General features: G+C 46.4%; 1 protein-coding gene across 8 annotated transcripts in view; it reads right to left on the reverse strand.

Moving 5' to 3' along the window:
* Large1 (LARGE xylosyl- and glucuronyltransferase 1) overlaps positions 1 to 1,974 on the reverse strand; it is a 439,219-nt gene extending 437,245 nt beyond the window's left edge. For 6 of the 8 annotated variants that reach the window (XM_087900594.1, XM_048438256.3, XM_087900593.1 and 3 more), the window contains exon 1: positions 1,835 to 1,973. The gene's annotated coding sequence lies outside the window, so the exon portion shown is untranslated. Of the gene's footprint in view, positions 1 to 1,834 lie in introns of all 8 variants that reach the window. The other 2 variants (XM_048438254.3, XM_048438255.3) reach the window with 2 other exon arrangements.
* Positions 1,975 to 14,090: the final 12,116 nt, after the last annotated feature.

Genomic DNA, 14,090 nt, shown 5'->3' on the forward strand with positions numbered 1-14,090 from the left:
GGGCTGAGACATTGTGAAAAGCAGCCTCCTCTGTGAAACATTAAGTTAAAAACAACTCAGGAAAGGAGAACCTAGGAAAACGTTGGAAACCTAGAGAAGAATACTCATGGCCTATTAGAGGATTAAACCTTTGATTTTATTTCTAAGGTTCTTCCAGTTTCAACTTAAAAGTCAAAGGAATCCATATCTTCTCACATCAAAAATATTAGTCCACAATTCAGACCACTCACAGGCTGTCTGTGCTGACCCAGGTTGGAGGGACTCTCTGCTTTAGAAGCCTCTCTGCCCTACTAAAGGAGTTTGCTGCCTTTTTTTGACACTGGCAAATTCTGATAGCTTCTGCCCTTCTGAATGGAATTAACATGTCCCAGCTAGATAAAAATGTGTGTTCTCCTCAAGCAATTTTCACTAAGGTAAAAAGCACACTTCAAAACTAAAGGTACACAAGAGATGTGTAAAACCATCACCCAGGTTTTCCTTTAGTCTTTTTTCTCTCCCAGTGAGGCCCCAGCACACTGATGAGTAATTCATTCATGTCACCCATTTGTAATGATGAGATGAGAAAAGAAACCATCGTTTGTCCTTTTCCAAATTTAGAACCTTGCCCTATCAAGTCTATCAAAGGGTTCCTGAGTTGGGAAGGCAGGAGAGGAAAGGAGAAAGAGGAACATTAGCCTCAGGTTACTGAATCCACCAGAGAATAAGCACTTTGGGTCCCCACCTATGTCAATACAGGCATCTGCATTTAGGCGATGTGCTACACCCACCCCTCTCTACTCCTCATGTCCCCTTGAAGGGAGAGTCTGAGTTCTTTCTTGGGAGACTTACATAAGACCCTGTAAAACTTCCTGTGACATTCACGGAAAATGTAAGCTTCTATTTTGCTTCTTTGGGAGATCATTTTAAAGGTCTGAGTGACAAAATTCACAGATTCAGAATTCAGCAGAAACCTACTCAACCCAGGTGCATCAGCACAGGAACAGGAAAAAATGCATCCCTATTAAACAGGGTCACCCAGGAGATGGACTGGATGTGCAAAAGACAATCTGCTCCCTTTGGCGTGACCCATTTAAAAGCAGATTGTTTCGTGTAAGCCCATAAGTTTAAAAATTCTCACTCTGGCAAAGACATGGCTTGTAGAAAGAACTGTGGTTATATAGTGGGAGCGTTTCAAAGCAATGAACAGCATAACTTCATGATACTCAAACTTTAGTCATCATCCCAACGTCCAGAAGCAATGGGATTCACAAGAAATTCTGTCTAGATCAGAATGGATCAAGAATAAACTTCTTGATCAGTACAAGAAGTTTAGACTAACAGGAAGGATCAGGTGTGCTGGCTGTTCTTCCTCTGTGGGTATTGACGAAAACCAACCACTCTAACCTAAAAAGCTTCTTGCAAAATGTGAATGCACACCCCCAAACCGTCCTCTCTTCAATTAACTGCAAAGCAAGTTCTAGGGGCAACTCATCATGAAAGGTGGGTAGGTGAGCAGGGCAGAATGGCGGGAAGGGTCCCAGGGTGGTGGGAATACAGCACCTCCAGATGTTAGAGAACTCCCACACATACACATCCCACCCTACCATTGTCTACCAACATCCTGTCCGCCTATCAGCCTATCATACCATGAGACAGGTCCTGAAGACACCAGAGATTTACGGTCTTCAACCTACTGCTTTTCCAGAACTCAAAGCCACGTCAAAAACTGTGTGCCCTCCGTCTTCCACAGTAACCTAAGCACACCGGGTATCAGCCACAGGTATGCGTAGCTTGTTACGGCACTTCTCACCAAATCGCCTCACAAAGAGGTTCTCTCGCAAACTAGGGCTCTTACCTTGGCCTTGATTACCCAGGAAAAGGAACAATCCGGAAGAGCTGACACTGGAAAGCTTGGTGACACTGATGCCTAAGAAATGTAAGGGGGTCCTGATCGGTATCCCAGCAGGTGCTGTTTTAACCCGACCGTCGGTGCCAAGTGTAGACTTCGAGACAGCCTTAGGCTCCAAATACCACAGCCGCGACTGAGCACTGTCCCTTCTTTCTCTTCCTCCTGGGCTGCTGCCGGGAGCTGTGTCTCGCCAAAAAGACTCTTCCAAGCCGGGAGCGTCTCGCGTGGGCAGGGGCCTGGGGCGGCCCAGGGTTGGGTCCCGCGGGAACCAGCGCCAGGAAGAAACGCGGAGCGAACACCCTACCAGCTCCACCTCCCGCGCTTCTAGCCGCTTAGTCCCTTCAGGGTAGGGCCTGCCCAAAACCCTCCGACGAGGCGACTGAGTCGTGCGGCCGCGCCCCGGTACCAGCGTCCGGGCTCGGGAACAGCAACCAGGCCCGGAGCAGCTCAGCGGGCCCTGGCGGCGAGAGCAGCGAGCCTGCACAGGGACCGGCGGTAGCTGGTCCCAGTGACCCTCCCCCCACCCGGGCCTGCGCGCCCGCCCGCGAGTGCACGAGAAGCGGGAGCTGGAGCGGGCCTCGCCCTGGACTGGGGCGCAGGACCGGGGACTTGGGGCCGAGGTAGGCGACCCTTGGAAGGTCAGAGTCGCCGCAAGCGGGACGCAGCACTGTGGGTGAGGGGAACCCGGACGGGCGACCCCCACCGCCGCCGACGCCTCCGAGACGCGCCGGCTTCCCGGAGCGCTCGGATTTGGAACCGCGCGTCGGCTGCAGCCGCCGTGGGCAGCCTGGACTCGCGAGCCGAAGGCGCGCGATCCCCGCTTCCCGCGCGCGGCCGAGTGGGAACCTCTGTGCGGGGACCCGCGTGGGAGCGCGCTGGCGGGCGCTGGGGTTCGAGCTCCGAGCTAGTCCGGCGGCCACCGCGTGCCTAAAGCGCCCGGATCGCTCAGCAGCTGCAGTGACTGTGTGTCAGTGTCACGTCTGTGCAGCTGGGGGTGGGGGATGCAATCCGGACTGGGTTCCGAGCTGGGGAGGGACCGGAGCCTGCCTCGGGCTCCGCCCCTACCCCCGTGACCCTCACAGACGACCAATGAACAGCGCCAGGAATGAGCGTCTCAAGTGCCCGCCCTACCTAGGCTCCGCCCACGGCCAGGCGCCTCCCTCCACTCCTTGGCTGGCTGGATAGCAGGAAGAAGCAACACACGGAGCGGGAATCCCGGGCCGGGTCGTGGGGAAAGAGTGCTGGCTGGAGTTTCCCACCCTTCTTCTCCCACATGGGTCGCTCCCATCCGCTCCGGGATTGGAGGAAAGAGAGGGAAGGAAGGCAGACCGGATCCTCAGCTGCTTCTGTAGGACTGCCTGCCGTGGGGGTCACCGTGCCACCCACTCTTTTACAAAATTGCGGTCTTTAGGAAGTAGGAAGTTTCTCCTGCTCTTTCTTCTGCTGGGGACACGGCTCTCCCCTAGGTGGACAGGGTATGGAGCAGCTGGAGCTGCGAAAAGTCCCTCCAGAAGGTTTTGACTGCATATGTTAGGATTCTGGATCCAGGAATCCTCTGTAAGACATTTTTTTTCTCAGGGGTATTTACAGTTTTGCGCCCTCCCCGATACACACAGATGGGCCCCTTTCTAATTTTATTCTTGCTCAAAACCCTGCGTGCAACATCCCACTGGAGGTGAGGTTGGGGAGATGCCGAGGGTCCGCCCATGCAGCGGAAGGAGCGCAGGAATTTGATCACGTACTGTCCCTCGGGGCGGGGGGGGTGGGGGGGGAACTGAGGCTGAAGCAGAGTCTGGGAGTCTGGGGAAGAGATAGAAGACACCGGCGGAGAGGAAGAGATAGAAGACACCGGCGGAAGGACAACTCCGACTGGAAAACCGAGCTCCGAGAGCGGAATCCAGCTCCCAGATTTTTTCCTCAACTCGGTCCCAGGGTTTCTGGAGTCCCCTTCTTCCTCCCCCCCCCCCCCCCCCCCGAGTCTTCACCTCTCCACCAACCTAAAAGCCTTTGAATCTCCGCTTTCCCCGTGCCTCTCTCCGCAGGCAACCCACACGCTTTCTTTTGAAGGCTGGGAAGGGTGGAGAGTGGAGGGGTGAGCAAAAAAAAAAAAAAGGCCACCTAGCCTTTCCTCCTGAGGTGGGGAACCACTCCTCCCTGGGAGTCGGCTCCTCTCTCACACCCCGCTAGCTCTGGCGTTGGTACTTACACCCCTTGGGCGGTCCTTTGACTAGTCCAACACGATTCTGCTCACTCCAAGTTTTCCTCCAGCCTCTAGAAACCAGGACCCCTTCCACCACCATCAGGGTCTCTCCCCTAGTTCCCAGTAATATTTACCTAATCAGTGGTAGCCCCAGTGGAGGAGAAGGCGAAAGGAAGGTAGCGATTGCACAGTACAGTCCCTGGCAAAGAATTAAACAACGTTTGCTTCCGAGCTTAGGGATAGATAACCGTGATGCCTTGATATCTTAACTCTGCCGGGATGACTTTCAACGTGAAAGAAAGCAGATCGTACCTGGTGTTGAAACCATTATTGTGCCAGAGAAGAACATTATATAATAAATTATTATCTATTATCCTAGAAACCATTAAAGTGTCAAAGTTTAATGTCAACCCTTTAGCTGCCTTGAGCTCAAAGGCAGCTCAGTACTTCCTCTGACGTACAGCTTTGTTCTAGAACGCCCAGAAAACAAGATCATTTTGTATTTATCTATTTATTTATTATGCGGAGCAAAAGACTTTTCTACTCTATTCACCTACACACCAACTCTCGCCCTGGAACTCGATAGAGATAAATAGAAGATAAACTTTTTATTTATCGCCTCGCTTCACTTCATATTAATGGTGTAAAAGTGCATTATTATACATTAGCATGCTAATAAGGGGTTAGGGAAGAGAGTCTCGGAATTTACAAGCAAAGGAGAAAATCTAATTGACATCAGAAACTCAAAAGATAAAGAATGTGGAAAGAAACAACTCCACTGTAATAACACAAAATATCTTCATTGTAATAACACGAGAGTGGTACTTTGTCTAGATCTTTGAAAGATCTGAACAGGGTACTGGGAGGGAGCGTTAGTCACTGGGATCAGTGAGGTACCATAGTTACTAGGGGTTTCATGAGTTGGTTATCATGGGCCATTAAACTCCTTAGTTGCTGAAGAGCTTCTATCAACTCAAGGTTCCAGTTGTACAGCAGCAGTGTATGTAATAAGCTAAAGGAGAAATGTGTTAAGACTGTTATATCCCACAGACAGCACTGGTTAATTCTTATCATAGGAAGCTCCACATTGTAGTTTTTTCCTTTGGAAAACTGTTAAGCTCTTAAACCTCCCAGTCCAAGTGTGTGTGTGTGTGTGTGTGTGTGTGTGTGTGTGTCCTGAAGTTGGAAGTAATTGCCTAGAAGTTAAATGTCTTAGACATAAACCAAGATATAAATGTCAAAAAGTGATTTTGATTTTGAAATAATATAGTATGAAAATGCAGGAAAAATTTGTAAGGAAATATATCTGTTATTTCTAAAAAAAAAAATCAGCCTAGGTTCAACTGAGAAAGAAAGTACACTACCCTCTAAACCAACTGCTATTTATCCTTGCACCAACTTTGCACCTGTTACTGAAAAGTCTGAACCCCACCCTCCACCCCCAAATCTCTCTAGTCTCCTCTTTTCTCCTCTTTATTTAATAGGGTCATACAGAACTCATCTTAAGAAACCAGAGGTCTTAAAACAGCCACTAGGGGCCCCTAAAGGCATCTCAAAGTGGAAGGCAGAGATGTCTCTCATCTCCCTGGTTTCAGACCTGCTTTCCTGAGTACTTATTGTAACTGGGATCTAAAGAGAAGTAAAGAATGAGCATGGTGTAAAGACAAATTCAGGCCTTTGGCTTAGGAGTCAAGAATTTTGTTTCTACCTATTCTGACATCTAAAGCCCTCATTATTCCACAACAGGAATTTTGCATCCATTGATGGCAGCATCTCAAAGTCAAAGCAACAATGTCTACCTTTCCAGACTAGACTCAGTCTCTGATTTGGTACATTTTTCTGACTATCTGACTATTCCTCAAAAGCTGGTAGTTAGACTGAATGTTTGCAGAGAGAAACAACTTGCATACTACCAATGCAGCTACCAATAGAAGTCAAGCCAACTTCAAAATGTATGTGTGTTTTATGTAGAGGGCAGATGTCCATATTAAACTGGCCAGAAAGCCACAAAGAGCTTCCTCTCTCTACCTCCTCAACCTTAGGATGACAGACACACACTACCATGCCAACTTTTTATGTGGGTTCTAGGAATCCTAACTCCAGTCCTCATATTTGCAGAGCAAGCCACTTACCATACTGAGCCATTTCTCCAGCCCCGCCTTGGAGACTGGGTGCTAGTGAGTTAATGATGGCATTAGTGGGGTGCTGGTGCTGTAGGAAGAACAAAGACAACTGATACTTAAATATAGTGGGAATGATTCAACTTGGAGACTGCAGCAGAGGACAATGACCAGTTAAGAGAGAAAGGTTACAATATTTTAATAATGTTGCATTTGTCAAAAACAACTAAATATCAGGTAACCTTAACAATCACATAATCTCTGTCCCCCATTTTACCACTGAGTAAGGTTAAGAAGTCATTTATGAGAGTTGAGAATCGAAGAGTACCCATGTAGCTCAGGTTAGAGAAGCTGAATTATTCTCCAACCAGCGCTGGAGAAATAAATATCTGTAAACAATATTCTATGTAGACATGTTTCCAATGAAAATTTTCTCACCACGCATGAAACATTCCTGTCATTCTGGCCAATAATAAAAAGACATTCCTAGGCAAAGCAAAATGCACCCATCAGGAAAACAGAGGGAATAAGCCACTTACTTGGTGAAGAATTAAAGAATGTTAATATAAGTCATCAAATTAACACTAATGGAAGTATAATTTGAACATAATTTAACTGAAAACCAAGCAAGTCCAAAAGTGAGACATGAAACAGAAAATGAGAATAAAGTCTTTCTGTGTGAAATGAAAAAATATTTTATGTTCTCTGCATCATGTTCATTAAGTAGGTTGAATACAGGTGATCCCAAAATAGCATTATTAACTTCTGGGAGACTTTCTACCTCAAACTTCAGAGCCTTATAATTAGAATGGATTTGGCTCTAGATGGAAGATGCAATTGTCTGTAAGGGTGAGGGTGTATTCACTTATGGGCTGTGAGAGGCCATCAGAGTCCAACCTTGTCAGGTAGATAGCTCCCTGGACACCTTAAGGAAAAAACAAAAACAAAAACCAGGAATGTCAGGGCCTTTGCTGGAAGGATACATTAGTGGCTAGAGAGGTCAAAAGAAAAGGCAAAGCAAAATTCTCTTCTCAGGTCCTGGCAAAGTGGGACTTCAAGCTAATGTGACATAAGGCCCTAAAACAGAATTAAAATTATAAACATGTTAGCTTTTGGAACTGGTAAATGAGTTAAAAGGGTAGAAATGACTGGGTGGGCATATTTACAGCCCCTGCTACCTGCCATCTTTTATTTGTTTACAAAAGAAACAAAAACTTGCAGAGTGAGAACACCTGCTGGTTCAGTAGGCCTGTGCTGGATCCTGGGGTTCTGCTTACTAAGCAGAGCTGTCCACAGACCACACCTTGACTGGGATGTAGAAAACATCCATTAGCAGTATCCATCCCCCTTTTCCTGTTTTGCTGAGTTAGGATACCTCAAAAGGTAAACCCAGATGAAAGGATATGAAATTGAAAAGCTAAATTGGAAAGTAACACCAAAAAAAGAAAAAAAAAGGGGGGGGGGAGGTTTCAGTGTCCACAGCAGCCATGTGTTGGATGTGCTGGACACTGCAGACGTGGAACACAGCTCAAGTCCCTTCATGGGTTAATGGTTGCCCCTGACAACTGACTAGCTCACAGCTTTTCTCCTCACCTCAGAAGAGTTCCCAGTGCTTAAGGTGGGACTGTTTCATGGTATATGAAAACTGCCCACCATGGTTAGAAGTGATCACCAACGTGAACCTCGAGGAGTGCAAAAGACAATGACATCATTTGCCATAAGAAGTGCTATGGATGTAACTTAGTTAAAAGAGGGCCAACCTATGTAAGGGAGGCATACAATCCTGTCATTCCAGCCACTCCACTAGTTGGATGAACAGGACTTAAAGCTCATGCTAGGCCTCAGCCATCTTCAGGTTCACCAAATGAAAGACCCCCGGAGTGGAGAGACTCTCACTCAAGTCTCTGGATAACACGACCTCCCCCCCCCCCAGAAATTCACGAGAGACCATTTTTGCTGTGAAAGAACTGGATAAATCCAGACCCTCCTAGCAGGAAAAAATAGAGCCAAAAATCTAAGCAGGGAGAGAAGAATCAGAAATCTAGGATTAGCCGGTTCAGTGTTTCAGGAACTAGCCGAAGATAAAGTTAGATTGTAATCTTGAGAATAATCTTGAGAAACAGGGAGTTTTCCCCTTGTGATTATCATTGGTATTTTTGGGATACTATGTTTCAGGAACTAGCTGGTTATAATTTTGAGAATAACCTTGAGGAACAGGGAGTTGCTCCCTTGTGATCATCACTGGTATTTTTGGAATGTTCTGTGACACCCTCTTTACCCCTTTCGGATTACTGGGCTGTGGCTTCTTTCCTTAAAAATCCCTTCTCCCAGCTACTTGGAGTCGAACTCCTCCTCTGCGTGGGTTATGAGTCTCTGCCCCAGTGCACTGGTTCCCCTCTTGTTGAATAAACCTTGTGTAATTGTAGCAAGGACAGTCTCTCGTGACTTACTGGGAGGGTCGTGTTATCAGGAGACTTGAGTGAGAGTCTCCCCCACCAGGGGTCTTTCACACGGGGTTTATTGACAGGACAGGAAACAGCGCGCTGGGGCCAAAACTCATTTTCCACGCAGGGGTAGAGGAATTTGATCCCAAGTAGCTGGGAGAGGGGGTACTTAGGGGGAAAAAAACACAACCCAAAGGGGGTAGGGAGGGAGACATTGGAAAATTCCGAAAATACCAGTGATCATTGGAAAATTCCGAAAATACCAGTGATAATAACAAGGGGGGGTAACTCCCCATTTCTCAAGATTATATTCTAACTTTATGGTCAGCTGAACTGGCTCACCTAGATTTTTGGTTCTTCTCTCCCTGCTAGATTATTGGCTCTAGTTTTCCTGCTAGATTTTTGGCTCTATTCTTTCTGCTAGAGGTGTCTGGATTTATCTAGGTCTTTCATCTCCCCATTTCTTCTAATACCTAGTTCTAATCATTGAACTAGATTTCAATATCTTCCTGATCTTGGAAAGGCCTATACTGGTAGCATAACATCAAAATCTGAAAGCACTTATTCTTTCTCTAATGAAGGTAATTCGTTTATTTAATATACATGGACCTATAATCAGTAGCAGAAGCAAAATTAGGAATGGTCCCATAAGGGAAGTGATCAGAGTAGTCATCCAAGGAGATCTACTAAACCAGCTCTCAAACCATCCCTGATGCTCTTCTCTGTCTCTTTGTCTTTTGTCTAACCTTTCTCCAAGTTTACTCATGGAGTCCTTAATTATTCCTGAATGGTCCACATAGAAACAACATTCTTCTCTCAGAGCAGTGCATAATCTTTTAAGAATCACAAATTTAATTCCCTTCTAATCTGTAAAACCACTTCTGAGAGGGAGTCAATAACTCTTCAGGTTTGGAAATATATTGTTCTAGAGCCGTCAAATCTTCATCCATGGCTATTTTTAATTCATTAAAATACTAAGGGGCCTGTATTAGGGCAGCAGTACCTGTCCCAGCACGAGCAGCTACCCTGAGGCCCAGGATGAGAACCAGAGAAATAGGTTCTCATCGAAAGCAAGTTGGGTGCTTGACAAACTCATCTTCAAGCGTGTTGGCTGGATGATAAAAGACGCTAGATACCACTTGTACAAGCACACAGTAATCTTTGGTGTCATTAAAAAACCGATGTCAACACACAAGGTATGAGGCCTGTACTACAAGCCCACCATTTGTCTAAACTGGGAATCAAGTACCTAATGTCAGGAGTTTTTGGTCTCTTAAGAGTCTCATTACATAAACATTTATAGGCAGCAAATGGATTTCCCAGACATCTCCCTATACCTGTAACCTCAGTAAGAGTCAGCCTATGATTAGTCCCCCAAACACAAGCCTCCTGACTGGTAGTGTTGTCAAAAGCACCGAATACTGCAATGCATCAAGAGTACCAAGTATGACCCTTTCCAATGAGGTTCAAGAGTCCAAACTCGATGCTGCCAGACAAAAACGGTGTCCCTTACTTGGAACTAATGTGGCATGTGTGAATCTTCAGCGTTATATACTTCTTTCAGTCGCTCCCAGATCTGGCATCTTGCCACTTCAAGGGTCTTAAGGCAGACAAATAAAGGTCTAGAAAGAATAACATCAGGATTATGCACTTCACCTGACTCAGTGAGCAGTAGCGGTCCTCCAGATAGGATCTCATAATGGGTGAGTTTAAATCACCATGGGGTATTCTGGACCCAGAGCAGGGCAAAGGGAAGGAGGGTTGTCCAGTCATTCCCGCTGGTCTCTAGGGCCAATTTTGTCAGGGTTTCTTTTAGGGTTCTATTCATCCTTTCTACCTAACCTGTGCTCTGGGGTCAGTAAGCACAATGTAATTTCCAATTGATCCCCAGTTGGGTGGCCAGTCCCTAACTTCCCTGGGCAACAAAGGCAGATCCATTATCAGACCTGATTACCTTGGGTATCTCAAACCTCAGGAAGATTTCTTCTGTGATCTTCTTAGCCACCACATTGGCCTTCTCAGTCCTGGTAGGAAAAGCTTCTACCCAGCCTGAAAAAGTATCTATAAAAATTACTAAGTACTCGTTACTATATCTGGCTGGCTTAATTTCTGTAAAATCTACCTCCCAGTAGGCCCCAGGCCAATCGCCCCTGAGCCTCTTCCCAGGAGTATATATGGAGTGTCCTGCATTAGTTATAGCACAGGCCTTGCAGCTTTTGACTACTTCTGCCAAGTCAGAGAGTCCTATAACATAATGGTTGGAGGACCTAACCACATCTTTTAGTTTCCTGGCCCCCAAGTGGGTCAGGTAATGTAAGTTGGTAACATACTTGTGTACTTCCTTCTGTGGGAGGACTAGTTTTCCTCCTTCTGTCTCTACTGCCCCACATGGGGTTCTTTACCAGTCCTAATTTGTCCATAACTTGATAGTCCTTGGGGTATATCTAAAGTTGGTTTCACTGATATCATGATAATTTTTAGGCTCTTTAACTGCCAGGATCATTGCTCCTTAGGCTGCCTGTTTAGCAGTTAGATCTGTCATCTGATTTCTATTAGCCACAGCATCTCAAGATTTTTGGTGTCCTGGACAATATTTGATGGCTACCTTCTTTGGCAAATGTATGGCCTTGAGGAGGCTCAAAATTTCTTCTTTATTTTTTATGTCTTTTCCTGCAGATGTCAACAGCCCTCTTTGTCTGTATATTGTTCTGTGTATATGGGCAATGGAAAAAGCACACCTGCTGTCAGTATAAATGTTGATAGACTTCCCCTCTGTCATCTGTAGAGCTTGTATCAAAGCCACAGGTTTGGCTTTCTGGGCCAATATCCCTTTAGAGAGGCTACTGGTCCAGATCACTTGCTTCCCGTCAACCACTGCTGCTCCCGCCTTCCACTTGCCTTCAACCACGAAACTGCTGCCATCCATATACTAGCTCGAACTCCCAGGCCAAGGACGATCCTTAAGATCATTCTGGGTACCAGCTTCTTTTGCCAGAATGTCAGTGCAGTAATGGGTAGGTGAGGAGTCTCAGTCTTGAGCAGTAGAGAAGCAGGATTGAGGACAGCAGGGGGAGTGAAGATCGCTTGCTCAGTCAACAAAAGGCTTTGATAATGTGTCATATGAGCATTGGTCATCCATCGGTCAGGGGGCTGTCAGATAATGTTTTCTAGAGCATGGGGTGCCACTACAGTTGTCTGTTGTCACAAAGTGAGCTTATTAGCATCTTTGACAAGCAGAGCTATGACAGCAATAGCTTTCAGGCAAGAAGGCCATCTGTTGGCAACAGGGTCTAATTTTTTGGATAGGTAAGCTACTGGCCTCTTCCAAGATCCCAAAGTCTGAGTAAAGACTCCTCTGGCGACCCCTGCTCTCTCATCCACATAGAGAGTAAAAGGTTTGGTTAGGTCAGGCAAGGCTAAGGCTGGGGCCATCAGTAGGGCCCTTTTAATTTCTTCAAAGGCTTTCTGGTGATCTGGGGTCCACACAAACACCCCCTTCTTTGATTAGAGGGTACAATGGGGCAGATAGGGTTGCAAACATGGGTATCCATAGCCCGCAGAAGCCAGCAGTGCCCAAGAGTTCTCTTACTTGCCTTGGTGTAGTTGGAGTTGGGATCTGAGTTACAGTCTTTTTCCTGGCTTTCGTTAGCCACCACCTCCAGTCTTGGAGGGTGTATCCCAAATAAGTAACCTTGGTCTGAAACTGCTGAGCCTTTTGAGCTGAGGCTTAGTACCCCAACTCACCTAATTCCATTAGTAAGTTTTCAGTTCCTTGTCTGCACTCAAGTTCAATAGTTGCTGCCAAAAGTAAATCGTCAACATACAGGAGCAAGGTTACCTGTGGGTTTTCAGCTCTGAAGGTGGCCAGGTCCTGGTGGTGGGCCTCATCAAAAAGAGTGGGAAATTTTTTGAACACTTGAGGTTGTCTGGTCCAGGTCAATTGGCCTACCAGTCCAGTTTCTGGGTCTCTCCATTCAAAGACAAAAATAAGTTGGCTGGAATGATGTAACCTCAGGCAAAAGAAAGTATCTTTTAGATCTAGAACAGTGTACCATCTCTTGTCTGGTGGGAGTGAGCTGAGAACGTTGTATGGGTTGGGGACAGTCAGGAGTATGTCCTGGACCCTCTTGTTAACTTCCCTTAGGTCTTATCCTGGTCTGTAGTCATTAGTGCCAGGCTTTTTGATGGACAACAAGGGAGTGTTCCAGGGAGACTGGCAAGGCACCAAAATACCTTGTTGTATAAGCCTCTGAATATGAGGTCTAATTCTTTCTATAGCCTCTTGGCTCATCGGGTACTGGTGTACTCCTATGGGGGAGGTATCGGTCTTTAGTCCCACTACTACTGGGGGAACTCTCACTGCCATTACCATACCCCCAGTCTCTGCCCAAGCCTTAGAAATGTCACTAACCATCCCTTCATGTCAGGGGTCTATGCCTGACTTGAGAGCTCATGTAGCCGATACTCTTCTTTGAGTCTCAGGGCCAATATCATGGAGGTGGGAGTCTCCCATGTCACCTCCAGCCTGGGTTGAGTAAACTTGATCTGGGCCTTCAACTTTGTTAACAAGTCTCGTCCTAATAAAGGTGTGGGACACTCAGTAATAACCAGAAAAGAATGAGTCACTTGTCCTCTCCCCAAATCTACATTTCATAAGGTGGTCCACGGATATTGTTTCTGTCCAGTTGCTCCAATTACTATAGTCTTTGTATTCTTTAGCTTCCCCAATGGTTGTTTCAGCACAGAGTGCTCAGTCCCTGCGTCTACTAGAAAATCCACAGGGATCCCCTCCACAGTCAGGATTACCCTAGGCTTGGGGACCCATCTCCTCTAATCATCTTCTAGAGCCAGTACCTTAGAGGCCCTTCCTTTCTTCTTTGGACATTCTCTTGCCCAATGTCCTTTTTCTTTGCAATAAGCACATTGGTCTTTGTTCAAACAGTGCCTCTGTCCATCTTTACTCATCTTTGGTCTTCTGTTGCCCAGGTTTCCTATCTGTCTAGGTCCTGCCTTTCCTTTCTCCCCTTCCACTGTGGCCAAAATTCTAGTCAAATTTCTCTCTTGTCTACAATTCCTCCAATCCTCTCTTCTGCTTCCCGCCTCTCTCTCTCTCTTCTCTTCCTCAGTTTCTCACTTATGAAACACTTTCTCTGCTTCCTTAACCAAATCCTGAAAGGTATAATCCTGCAACCCTTCTAACCACTGTAACCTTTCTTAATATCTGATGTTGACTGTCCTATGAAGGCCATAGCTACTGCTGCTTGCTGACCCTCAGAGGTTGAGTCAAAGGGAGTATAATGCCTGTAAGCCTCCATTAAATGTTCAAGAAACACAGATGGCGGTTCAACCAGCCCCTGAAGAACCTCTCTTACCTTGGCCAAATTAGTGGGGCATCTTGCGGCCCCTCGGAGACCTGCCGCAAGAGCTTGACAATAGAC

The sequence above is a fragment of the Myodes glareolus genome, chromosome 22, assembly GCF_982192425.1.
Source record: "Myodes glareolus chromosome 22, mMyoGla1.1, whole genome shotgun sequence".
In the NCBI taxonomy this organism is placed as follows: Eukaryota; Metazoa; Chordata; class Mammalia; order Rodentia; family Cricetidae; genus Myodes; species Myodes glareolus.